The sequence below is a fragment of the Lemur catta genome, chromosome 3 (assembly GCF_020740605.2).
Source record: "Lemur catta isolate mLemCat1 chromosome 3, mLemCat1.pri, whole genome shotgun sequence".
In the NCBI taxonomy this organism is placed as follows: Eukaryota; Metazoa; Chordata; class Mammalia; order Primates; family Lemuridae; genus Lemur; species Lemur catta.
This window is the reverse complement of record NC_059130.1, coordinates 63,030,345-63,042,575: the sequence shown is the minus strand read 5'-3', so window position 1 is coordinate 63,042,575 and position 12,231 is coordinate 63,030,345. Positions and strand designations below refer to the sequence as shown.

At 36.8% G+C, this 12,231-nt stretch overlaps 1 long non-coding RNA gene across 2 annotated transcripts in view; it reads left to right on the top strand.

The window, feature by feature from the left end:
- The first annotated feature begins 3,445 nt into the window (after positions 1-3,445).
- The window catches only part of LOC123635484, a 115,436-nt gene continuing 106,650 nt past the window's right edge, over positions 3,446-12,231 (top strand). For both annotated transcript variants that reach the window (XR_006734139.1, XR_006734138.1), the window contains exon 1: positions 3,446-3,793. This is a non-coding gene — a long non-coding RNA (uncharacterized LOC123635484). The remainder of the gene's footprint in view (positions 3,794-12,231) is intronic.

The window sequence follows — 12,231 nt, the reverse complement described above, 5'->3', positions numbered from 1 at the left end:
AAACAATTCTGGAATATTTCAACTCACTAAAGACTTAAATCTCTAATCTAATTGACACCATATCCTTGTTTTTCTCACAACGACAGCACTCCTTGTCATTTAAACATGGTTCTATGCATATGTTCCCAGGGCTGGGGGGCTCAGATGAACACACACACAAGGCATACAGAGGCCATGGAGGATGCAGGCCTGAGGTGGAGGCCCAGGAGGTACAAATGATCTTTCATACTTCTGCCCCGTGTTTCCTTTCTGTGACCCACTCCCCAATTCTCTCCTAACATCCCAGTCACTTTTGTCCCCATTTCCCACTCATCTCTGCTCTATGCTCTGAGCACATGTGACTGCTTGTCCCAGCTCATGGTGCTCTCTCCTGCTGCCCTGCCTCTGTACCCATGTCCACTGCCCCTGAAACATACCTGCAGCCTTCTCCTCCTTCATCCCTTACTTGCCCAAATAGCTCCTAACGTCTTCAAGAGTCACAGCAAGCATCACCTAGTTCGTGAAGGCCTCCTGCCTTACCCCAACTGTACTTTGCCTTCCTTAGCTTCTTTCCTTTGCTTTTCCTTTGTACAGTTCTCCAGCATTACAATCAATCTATTTACATATCTGTCTCCAGCATTTCTGCTAAAAAGTGAGGATAAGGACCATATATTTTCAAGTATGTAGCCTAGGTTCTTGCTAACAAAACAGACATTGCATTTTTGCTGAATGAATGAATGCATCCTCGCTCCTCATTCCAGTGTACCAGAATGCCAGGAGGTCCACAGTTTCTCTCTGGGTGTCTGCTGCAAGTTCCTTCCCGTAACTGGCAGACCACGTGCTACCTGCACAGGTATAGCACCATTCGCACTAGGACTTCATCCACACAGTGTTCCATTTACCAAATGAGCTTTTTCTCTACCCTATTGAAATACAACCTTTCCTTGGCATGCTGATCTTCAGCTAGTTACTAGAAGGAAGTATCTCTGATAGAATAATTGAAACTACTATGAATCCATGTGTTACTCTAAGTGTAAATGTGTCAATGTGTCAATTTTGCTAGCAGTATGTACAATGAAAAAGAGAATGAGAAGCCAGTAAAACACAGAAATGAACCCCTAATGGTGGCATTTCAGGAAATAGGAAAGGACAGATGGGAAGATATTTCTGGACTGGGGAGCTTCTGGGTGCCCTTCACGTTGTACCACACAAGCCATTTCCTGTTCCTGGACAGACGGCTGGATCTGCTGCTACAACACTCTCTAGCTATCCTGAGAACAGTATTTCTATTTCTGTCTTTTATAAAAAGGTAGAGGCACTATTCCTTCTGGTTGTCAGGGACAGAAAGGAGCATCCTTATACAATGGTAAGAAAAAGCTAATAACAGGAAAAGAAGTCATCTTTTTTCTGTATCTAATAGACACCATAATAACACTTCCCAGTTTAGAGGGAGACAATCCAGTTCAATGGAAAGACATTTGTAATAATTATAACAATAGCTTACATTGATTAAGTGTTTATCTGGGTGCTATGCTAAGCCCTTTCTTTTATTCCTTACAACAATCATATAATAAAGGTCATTCCATTACTCACATTTTACAAACAAGTTAAGTAACTTGCCCACGGTCACAAAGCTGATAAATGTCTGAGTCAACATTAGTGCCCAGAAAGTTATGACTCAAATCCTAAAAGTACTTTCTGGAAGGCACCCCCTGGTATAAAGAAGGGGTACCTAATTATGCTTACATGTCAATATACAATTTAACTGTACTTGTGCTGTTCTTACTATCCTTTATGTGGCAAACATTGACATTATACCTATTTTATTTCCTTTTATATTCACGAGGGTACAGAAAACACAATGTCTGAATCCAATTTTTACATTAAACAGCTGGTATAGACAATACAAATGTTTTGCCATTATTTTCAATATTTTTTTCCTGCAAAAATTTATGAAACATCTAATATATATAAAGGATACTTTCAAATATTTGGGGAGATATTTTAAAAGATATTAATATGGTCCCTGACTCAACAGAGTTTACAACCTGAAAAGTAATATTAAGACCTCAATAACATTACAAGTCCGACCTGTGTACAAGCTGTGTCCAAATAGATATAAAAAACCTGAGAACTCACCCATCCACTCAGAGAGCAATCAGACTATTGGATGTCAGAGACATAAAATAACTATTGTCTTCACCCTTTTACTTTCAGGCAATTGTTTCCTAAACACCGTTATAGTCACTAAGTCTGCACACTTCAGAATCTCCAGATCTTCACTAAATCTCATGGAAATGTGTGTTGGCACATCCTCCAGATTTCTTTTAAAGTATCACTTCTGTCCATCAAGTCAGAGTTCCCATAAGTGCGGTGTGTTTAAATTCTTTATCTTTCCTGACAGGATGTGGGTCCCGAAACAGCAAAAATCGAACTGGACTTCTTACTACTCTCTTAAAATACTGCTCATATGTTTAGGTTGAGAGTTTTAATGCCATTTGTTAAAATATATTTAACCTATGTCATTGGTTACACCAAGTTAATGATGGCTTCTACAAGGCTATGATCAATCAGTCAACTAGTTGGTTTGACTGCTTTTTCCCTGGAATTGACCTAATTTCCTGGCTGTTTGGGCTTCTGCAGACACCTTTACAAAAAGAGAAGGCAGGCTTCATATTAACTTACTAAAAGAAGGTTATTCTTTTTTTCTGAGATCTGCTACAGATTAATTGAGTGGCTGTTGGCAAGAGTTACAATCAAATCTGCCCTCTCCTCTTTCTCATTTTAAAAATGAGAATATGAGCATACAACAACCCAGAACAGCTCTGAAGATGCTAAATGAGGAAGTTAATAATAATTGCATATTTGAAGATACATCTGTATTATACAGAAAGAAGGATTTTTTTAATTCTGAAATGCCAACAAGATACAACATGAAAAAATTTAGTAACTTAAAGAGATTTTTTTAAAAAAAACTCCCTTTCAGTAGTACAGTTGGATCCTTTCAGATAATTAATCATTAATAAATATTTAAGTACTATTTTTATTTACATTGCAGTACATACCACTAGTTCTTTAAAGGTTAACAAGGATTAATTTTCTTTCACAATAAATATGCTGCTTAACAAATTGTCTATGTTCTTTCACTGATGTCTACGCCATTCAAGTGAAAGCACTGATTTCATTCAAAACTCAGAATTTGATCCAAATTTGTTTACCTAGCTACTAATAACAGATTTTTGGCATGCTGCCTAAAATCCTCATGACAAAATAGGAAGAATCATGAAATGTTCATAAAAATGGGATCAGATCGAACATCAGCTAATCTGGGTATATTTTTCCCTATGATTAACCAGCTCTTAATGACAACATTTCTTATCTTACAACTGTGACATGAAGAGGGAGCTGTAGCTCTTCTGAGACACAGTTCTGCAAGAACCAGCTTATCCACGCTCTCCGATCTCGTGTCTGTTTCTCTTTCTCTCTCCCTCTCTTGTGCCGTCCCTCATTCATTCACTCTTCCATCTTTTTGCCATTGTGCCAGCTCAATTTAAATGTATCTGCTCTCTATCTGTTCAAGTGGACATAATCCATGCAAATCAGGAACCGTGGCTTTCAATGCCTGGTTCACAGAGAGGACTCAGCTTGAGGAGGTCACTCGTTCACAGCCGCTCCTCCCATTATATTTTTCCCCTTATTGCAGAACTGCTGTATGTATACAGTGACTGAAAGGACTCAATGTACTGCAACTGCTGCCTGGCTTTACTTACAACTTTTTTTTATAAAGGAACTTACCTCCATCTGTCTTTTCAAGGTAGGAAGTCTGATTCTTCTAAAGATGTGTGTAATGCCTCCACTGTCTGCTCATTATCAAATGTCACTTGAATGCTTTATATTGTTGCTGGCATTAGGCACAAATGCTGGGGATTTCAGGTGCCTCATGCTTTTGTTACTTAACCGTATAGGTACAATTGTTTAAGTGCTGAGTATTTTAATGTTTATTTTCCCTGCAGCCCGCTTCAGTTTTACAAAGCCAGAAAGATTAGAGTGTCCACTCTCTAATCTAGAAATACAATCCTCTATCAAGTTTTCCCTCTTAGAAAAATAATAAGCTTCTCAGTATGTTTTAACTTATCGTGTATCCTGGCCAATAATAGCCAAGTGTAAAATTCAACCGTGTTAAGATTTTTTTTTTAACCTGGAATCTTCCTGCAGCATTTTCTGTGAAAAATAACTAACTGTTGAAATGTTTTTAACAACAGCAAGAAAAGGATAGATTTTACTTCATTCTGCTGCAAAGCAAAAAGCTAAAGGCCTTATTGCTAACAGGCCTGTCAAATAGATTTATTCTTCACAATCCATAAATTGTTACTAGGCTATGCAGAAGTATTACAATTAGTTAAGATTCAGTTACTGTCGTTATACATGTGATTATTTATTGTTTTGAGATTGAAATTGTATTATAAAAAAAGTTTAATGTAACAAGGCTTTTAAAAAAACCTTTATGTTGTCTAATACTGTTTGAGATCATTTTTTAAGAATGATTTCAATAGCCAACTGATTAAGTTTGAATTAAAAATGCACGTAAGAGGTTAACAGATTTGACAATATACATGCTGATTTATGAAAGCAATTCCTGGACTTACTTCATATGTGTCTCCTTGAAGTTAGTTGTAATAATATTTTAATCATTCCTTGGTCATTTCAATTTTAAAACATACTAAAATGTCCTAAAATTATAGACTCAAAAATCTCTTTTTGATTAGTACAAATATAATTAGAACATTCCAATTACAATTTAGATTTTCAATACATGTAATATGTCTTTGAAAGTACTCCTTATTTATACAATTCTACATTTATTACCTTATTTTTCTAAGAAGGTTTTGACATGTGGCTATGTTTAATCTCTTGTATAGGACAGAATTGAACATAAACAGTAAACAAAGTTGACAGTCCTGAAAAGAAAAAAAAATTATCCTCTAGTATACTGAATAGTTCTGATGACATAAATCTTACATTTCATCTTCTAGGTAGATACTTGTAGTTAGTGGAGTTCGAGGGAAAAAATTTATTATCTACATAAAATATCTCAGTGCCAAAAATGTGCAGTTCTTTTTCTATTTGATACAGAGTCTTCTATTGAAAAAAAATGCACCCTGATTTTTGAGTACAGTACAAGGCATGAAGCCCTGTCATTGTTAGCATAAAGAAGACATCTATACAAGTATTACTGTACAGAGGGCAATCTTTCTGTCTCTGGCATTTGTTAGGTTACTGTACATAGAATTTAACAGATAAATATGTTCTGCTTCGTGGCATTTTAGTGATCCTATTGGTATGCTGGCTACTCTGCTAGGATAGCAACAGAAAAAAAAAAAGAGATATATGTTTTATAGCAGTGGGTCATAAAAGCCCTTCACAGTGAAAGAAGAGGAATTTGACTTATTTCTTACACAGTAATTAGAATTTCTTAAAAACTCTTTGTAATACTGAGTTGAAAAGTAAACTGAGGTTCCCAGGAAAGGCTAATTGAATTTATCTATTTAAACCATGCAGTTGTCCATGAATATCTTCTTCACAGACACTGTGACTGGAGAATTCCATTCACACCTTCAGCATTACAGGGAAAGAAAAGGATTCAGCACTAATGGTAACCGGTGACTCTTTCATATTTAAAATGAGTTTGAGAAGAGCACCCTACACAGGAAAACCTTACCAGATGGAAAGGTGTGTGAGATTGCCTGGTTGTGTGAACTTGAGACTACTGTGAAACTAAGGATGCCCTTTCAGAACAAAGGAACGCCATGTAATACTCCATCAGCAGTCAAGCTGGGGAGAGATATAAATAGTGGCCAAGGAGATCTTTTGGGGACAGAGAAACTGCAAACAACTGGGTATTCTCTTTTAAACAAAATTACCAGGGTTTGGTAGGTATAAAGGCACTCCCCATGGAAGCTCAAGCCATCATTTCACAGCTATATTTGAAAAATACATACTTCATAGACTTTCGCATTTGTTTGCAAACCTCTGAGAAAACTCTCAAAAGACCTAACTTGTATGCCTTAAGTTAGGTTTTACAGCTATGCATCCTAAATAAAATGGTCACAGCCTTCAACACCCATGGGTTTCTATTACTTCGTCTGTAAACTTGTCTTTCCTCTAGTAACTCATTCCAGCAACCATTCAAGAGAAGTTACATTTTACTCCATTTCTGTGTGCCTTGCAGCAGAATCTATAGAACTGGTAAACCCTGTGGCTGTGTATAATACCATGTTGTTATTCCCACTTGGCTCTTTTCTGCTGCTTTTACTGAAAAGATAAATTATCATCTTAAAAGGATACTATGGAGGGTGTTAATATGTTCTCTCTAACTTCAGGAGTGTTCAGTGGGGCCATAGAAACTTGCAACCCTGCTTAAAGAAAAATGATGTCCTTCATCCACAGACATTCCATGCCCATATCATCTGTAGACGTTCAAAATTTCTCAGGAAGGACTCTATAATCCCATCTATATTTTCCAAATCTTGGAAGTTATTGTTGTATATGGATTGACTATGATACTGAGTGAATACTCAGAAGATACTGCTTTATCAGTATTAATTTAAATCTGCACAAAACATTATGGGGCCGATGAAACCATCATCTCCATTTTAAAGATAAAGACACTGAGGTACAGAGCACTTAAGTAACTCAGCCAAGGCCACACAGTTGGGGCAGAACTGGAATTTGAACCCATTTATTCTGTCACTGGCTTTGAGACATCACACAATAATGCCTTCCCGGCTAATTAGCTCTGATGACTAAATGTAATAAAGACATTTGTCTACTCTCCCAATGGGAAAAACACCTCTATTTACCAATTTGTCATCTTGATTCAGATACCTGATTCTGATTTTTCAACTCTTTTCATGGCTCTTTCCCTCAACCTGTATTACCATGATAGCATAGTTTTTAAAAGTTGTTTCATTCACTGCATGCCGGGAATGGTTACTCTTGCAGAACATTTGCCTTTTACCTCAAGGAGTTAAAAGAACTAAGTCAGATCTGTAATTGACTGACTTGTCTACTGACAGCCTTTGAAGCACCAACACTCCCCACCTTTTTTTTTTCTGTCTAAAGAGCAAGATTGACATCTCTTTGTATGTATGGAATTTGTCAGTGGTGTAAAGTGCTTGGTAATGACGGAAATTAACCTGGGGCTTTATCTAACTACCTTTCCTAGCAACTCCACTGAAGTTCTGATAACAATTAAAATTTTGATGCAAACAACTGTTCACATCAGAAAAAAATACATTCTTCTGTCTTGTCATACCTTTCTTCATAATCTTCTGGGTAGCAGTAGCTTTTTTGCTTTTCTTTGCCTTTTTTTGCACTGAGCGCATCTGAATGAAAATTTCCCCAGCTGAAATACACCAGCACATTAGAAAAGCAAATAAAGGAAACAAATGAAGTGACAATGCATCTTTAAATGGCCTGACTGTGAAACACTAAACATAGTTATCTGTCCTCGTGTCAGTAAGCGTTATCTCTCTAAGGAGAAATGAGTAAGAACAGGTCCATACAGAAAAGCATTTATGGCCTTGCTTCTGTCTGTTTATTTGGGATAGCTTGAATTGTCCACCACTGTTTTTCCTCCCAATGTGAAAAGATGAACTATTATACATGTAACCCATACAAATCTGATTCAAAGTCTGTGTTCATTTGACCTGTGGATATCAGATATCTAATGTAAACAAAAGCCTGAACAGCATCAACACATAATCAAGTGGCAGAAGTGTGGGAAACATGGGTCAGTAGCAATTGAGCAAGCTACACATTTCTTGAGTAATGAATGAAAAACAATTTTGATGCCATTCTGTGATGCCAGCATTCTTTTCAGATCTTATTTGAAGTATCAGGCAGATGGAGTGCCCTATATATTTAAAGCCTCTATCTGCTGGCAGGCAGAAAGCCCAAGAACCTGTCTTTAAAGTTATTTTAATATATCAGTTTTGCCCGGATTAGCTAAGTTAGATGTCGACCACTGGTACAGGAAAGGTTGGGAATTAATTTAAATTTGAGCTTACCCTGCCATCATCTCTTGCTGTGTGAGTTCCTTAGCCTATGAAACGGTCCTTTCAGATTTGATTTCTCCATTACTTGGTTGATATTTCTTCCCTTGAAAGAAAAAAAAAATGGGGGGGGCGTGGAAGGAGAATACAGGATGGTGTTTATGAGCTGTTTTGTTGATATAAACATTCAAAGGAGCTAAGACTGACCTAAAACCATTTGAAAAATGTGTCCCTTATTACTAAACTTTTCAGCTGCATAACTGAATTCCCTATCTAAAAAGATGTCAACTTCCTGAAATTAAAAATAAAATCAAAGAATTTTTCTCACTGAGGAAGGTTTGCAAAAATATTCAAACCATTTAACTCTGAAATGTATTAGTAATCGGTTCAGATGGGACAATTATCAACATGTTAGAGCTCAAAAATAAAACTTCACTAGCTAAGATCCACAAATTGGAAAGCAAAGTCAACATCTGTAGAAGCCTTAAACTAGGACTGCAAAGTCTGTTTTGTTGTTCTTGTTGCTGTTTTATGGCTGTTGTTGTATATATAATTTTCCTATAAATTGTCTCCCAGAAAAATTAATCAAGTGCCCTTTTTACAATTGAGACCTCTTTCCTGTATATTCACAATGCCTACAGTTTACACCACGTAAGTTCGCTTCTAATTGTGTTCTTCTCTCATATTTACCTGGTTGTTTTATGAGTCATATTTTTTTATTCAAACAGTTTGTAAACTATTTGCGGATAAAAATCATGCTTACTGTTCTTCACAGATCTGGTCTCAGTGCTAAGACCAGAGTCTATTCTTGATTAATATTTAAATGATTGATGGAATTTTTTAAAAATCTAGTTAGCTTAGGTTATATATTTTTAAAAATTTGCTTCTGGGGCAATGGGAGGAACATCTATCTATTCAAAACATTTCTTAAGACTCAACTCTGTTTCAGACACTGGGCCTATGCTCTGACAGCAAATGAAAATTTACACATGCTCAATTTTAAAAAGAACAACAGGAAAAGAAATTATTCCAGTGAGTAAAATAATATATACTATAATTTCTTACTTTGGAAATTAAAGGGAGAGGCAGCTGGTGAAAGAACCAAAGTGAAAACCATGAGAAGAGGAAAAGAATGAAAAAGACAGAAAATAAAGAAATGTGGAAGACAGTAGAGGAATGGGGAAGAGATACCTTGAGAAATGAAGAGAGAAGGGCTTAGAAGATTTTAAAGAATTCAGACTCTGGCATTTCTTTTTAACCACAGTTTACACCATTTTAACTTCTATTACTAAATCCTCAGAGACTATAAATGGAATAGAAATAGTCATTAATCTTAAAGAGAAATTATTCTTTGTCCTGGGAATGAATACACTAAGAGGAGTTGGTGTCCTAAGTAAGGAAGCAAGCAAGGAGAATATAAGGTGGCTTTTAAAGACTAACTACAGAATAGTCAATCCAATAAGAAATGCCCCACAGCTTACAACCATAAACCAAGTTCTAAAAGGAATTTGGCAAATCCGGTCTTACCCAGGCAGACATCGTCACCTAAGCAGGGTGGAGATGGAGTCTGTCAGAGGAGTGGGTTTCAGGGCGGTTTCAAAGGTGCAATGATTGCCAGCCAACGTGCTCATGCGTGGAATGAGACACGGACCTCAGCAAGCAGTGCTGGCAGAAGCAAAACAGAAAAAGCAGTTTGGGGTCCACCAACTGGGTAGAAAGGGGGGCTTTCTGTCCCCTTCTGGGTGCTAGAGCCCAGGGGAAACAAAAAGTTCCCAGTTCCTCCAAAGATTCTGGGTAGGTAAAGGCACTAAACATACGGATTACCCTATGCACTGGGGTACTCATGCTAGAGGCATTTTGTTTTTTCAGCTCTCAGTCATTTCATTTTTCAGCCTTTAGCCATGGAGATGTTAAAGACTATTTGTGAAATCCTTTTGATTAGCAAGTGAAAAGCCATTGTATACTGGCTTCTGGGGTTTTACTGGATTCAGAGAGAAATGGAGCAGCCTGCAGGTGACTGTGGATGCTTGTTTCTAATTGATGAAAGGGATATATAACCATGGCTTAAAGTTCCGCATCTTTGATTGAAAAACAAAAACCAAAGGCATTTAAAATCACGTGAACTGAATTTACAGAGGAAGCATAATGAAGCAGAAAGAGCGCTAGCTTCAGACAGACAGACCTGGGTTGGAAATCAAAGCTACTGGGGATATTATTGAATCTCTCTGAGTTTCAGCTTCCTCAGATGAAAATAAAAAATACCCACTTCTCAGCTTTACAGTACAGAAATGAAATAATATCTGCTATATGCACAAAACAATGCTGAGCTCATAGAAGACATCTGACAATACTTCATCCTCATTTTGTTTTCTATCCAAAATCAAATTCACATCACCCTGGATCCCACTCATAGACATATGTATTTAGATGTTTCATGGCTTCATTTTATTTTGCAGCTAAGAAAAGAAAAGAGATTTATGGGACAACAAAGCACTGATCCTAACCTGTTACTAACATATTTGAGGATGTAGTCAGACTTAAAATTCTTAGGTCTTCTCATAGACAGTGAGGCAGACCATAGCTAAGAATTACCATATCCTTAAAGGAAGATGCTTCCTATGCTGCGGGTCATATTTAGAATATTGATTAAAATTAATATTTTCACCTAACTCTGATTCGTAGGTTCCCATTTAATATCCTTAAGGCCTGATGCCTACGGACAAGCACGTGCTAATTTCTACGGCTCTTAAAATGGCATGCCTTTCTGTGCTCTTAGGCACTCGGCGATAGGCGCTAGTTCCAGAGCTTGCTGAATTTCCTTCTGAAACTGGTATCCGTGCAGGCCACTGTGAGTTTCCAGTACCCAAGTTCAAAAGCAAGAGTGTGAATTTTTGGAAGAGTTGACTATGAATCAGACAAACATAAAATTCATCCTAAGAGGACTCTTTTTTTTTTAGTTTTTTTCTGTGTGAGAGGTGAGCACAGAACACATGTCAGAAGAAAAGAAGCATCAGGACATGAAAAAATCAGGAGGGTATCACACAGCTTTGTAGGATTTTTCTGATTTCTTTAGAAACTATGTAAATGAATTCCTTAAACACAGACTGCCATTGATTTTTTTTCTGGTGTTCATTGATTCCCTCGTCATTGCTTCATGTATGTGTTCTACCAAAACATCTAGTATTGATATTTCTCTCCCTCAAACTCTGTCCCCAATCCATTATATCATTAAAATCTGTTTAATTTCCTATGAAAGATTATATTAAGTGCACTTTCAGTGTAATTATGTCGATAGTGAAAGATAAACATGTATTAGGCAGTGCAAAATGCTGATTATCTGTCAGGGTAAATCTGTTTATTTCAAATATAGCAATCTGACAACCCCCTGGTGTTAATCATGGAAGTACATGCTTGTGCCAGGTACTGTTTGGTGGGGTTCTGACAGTGAAATGCACTCAATGGCTTCCTGCTGTGACATAATCTTCATCATATATAAGCCCATAGACGTGTATCTGTGTCATAAAGTGCAGACTGTGGATTTATTATGTGTTTTAAGCATGTGTGATATACCTATAGTTTGATATTTTTTGTACATATAGAAAATAAAGTATAATTTGAGAATCACCAATGTTCAATTTGTACTAACAGCTTTGTGTAGAATGGAATGGTTTGCGAAAAAGGAGAGTGGATTATAGGATTAGGTTGTATTTTAGCTTGTGTCCAGGGCTGGGTTTGCCCTTAGTAATGTCAGCTCAGAACCATTTGTATTAATCCAGAGAAAAAGGAAAGAGCCAACAGAATAAAGGAAAATCCAGAAGTAGGTCTGGTGCAGGCTGTTCATCTGATTCTCAATGCAAACATGCTTTTTTTATTCTTTTAACTTTTTTCCTTGAGATAGTAGTTTCTAAATATATCCTAGAAACACTACTGACTGCCAGCTGCTATTGGGCACGAAGTTCCTCTTTAATGAGATAAAACAGTATCAGGAAGTCAACATGCCACACGTGCTGCGGCTGAATTTCACCAGGTTTTTGTGCAGCAGAAAATGAATAGAAATGAAAATGAATTGAATATTCAGAAACAGTTTGCCAACTCCTCTGAAAAATAATTTTGTTTGACTTTATTACATTGTGATCATTTCCTGAATGCCATAAAATGCTGAGTAGAATAATAAAAATTGATATGTATATTGACATTT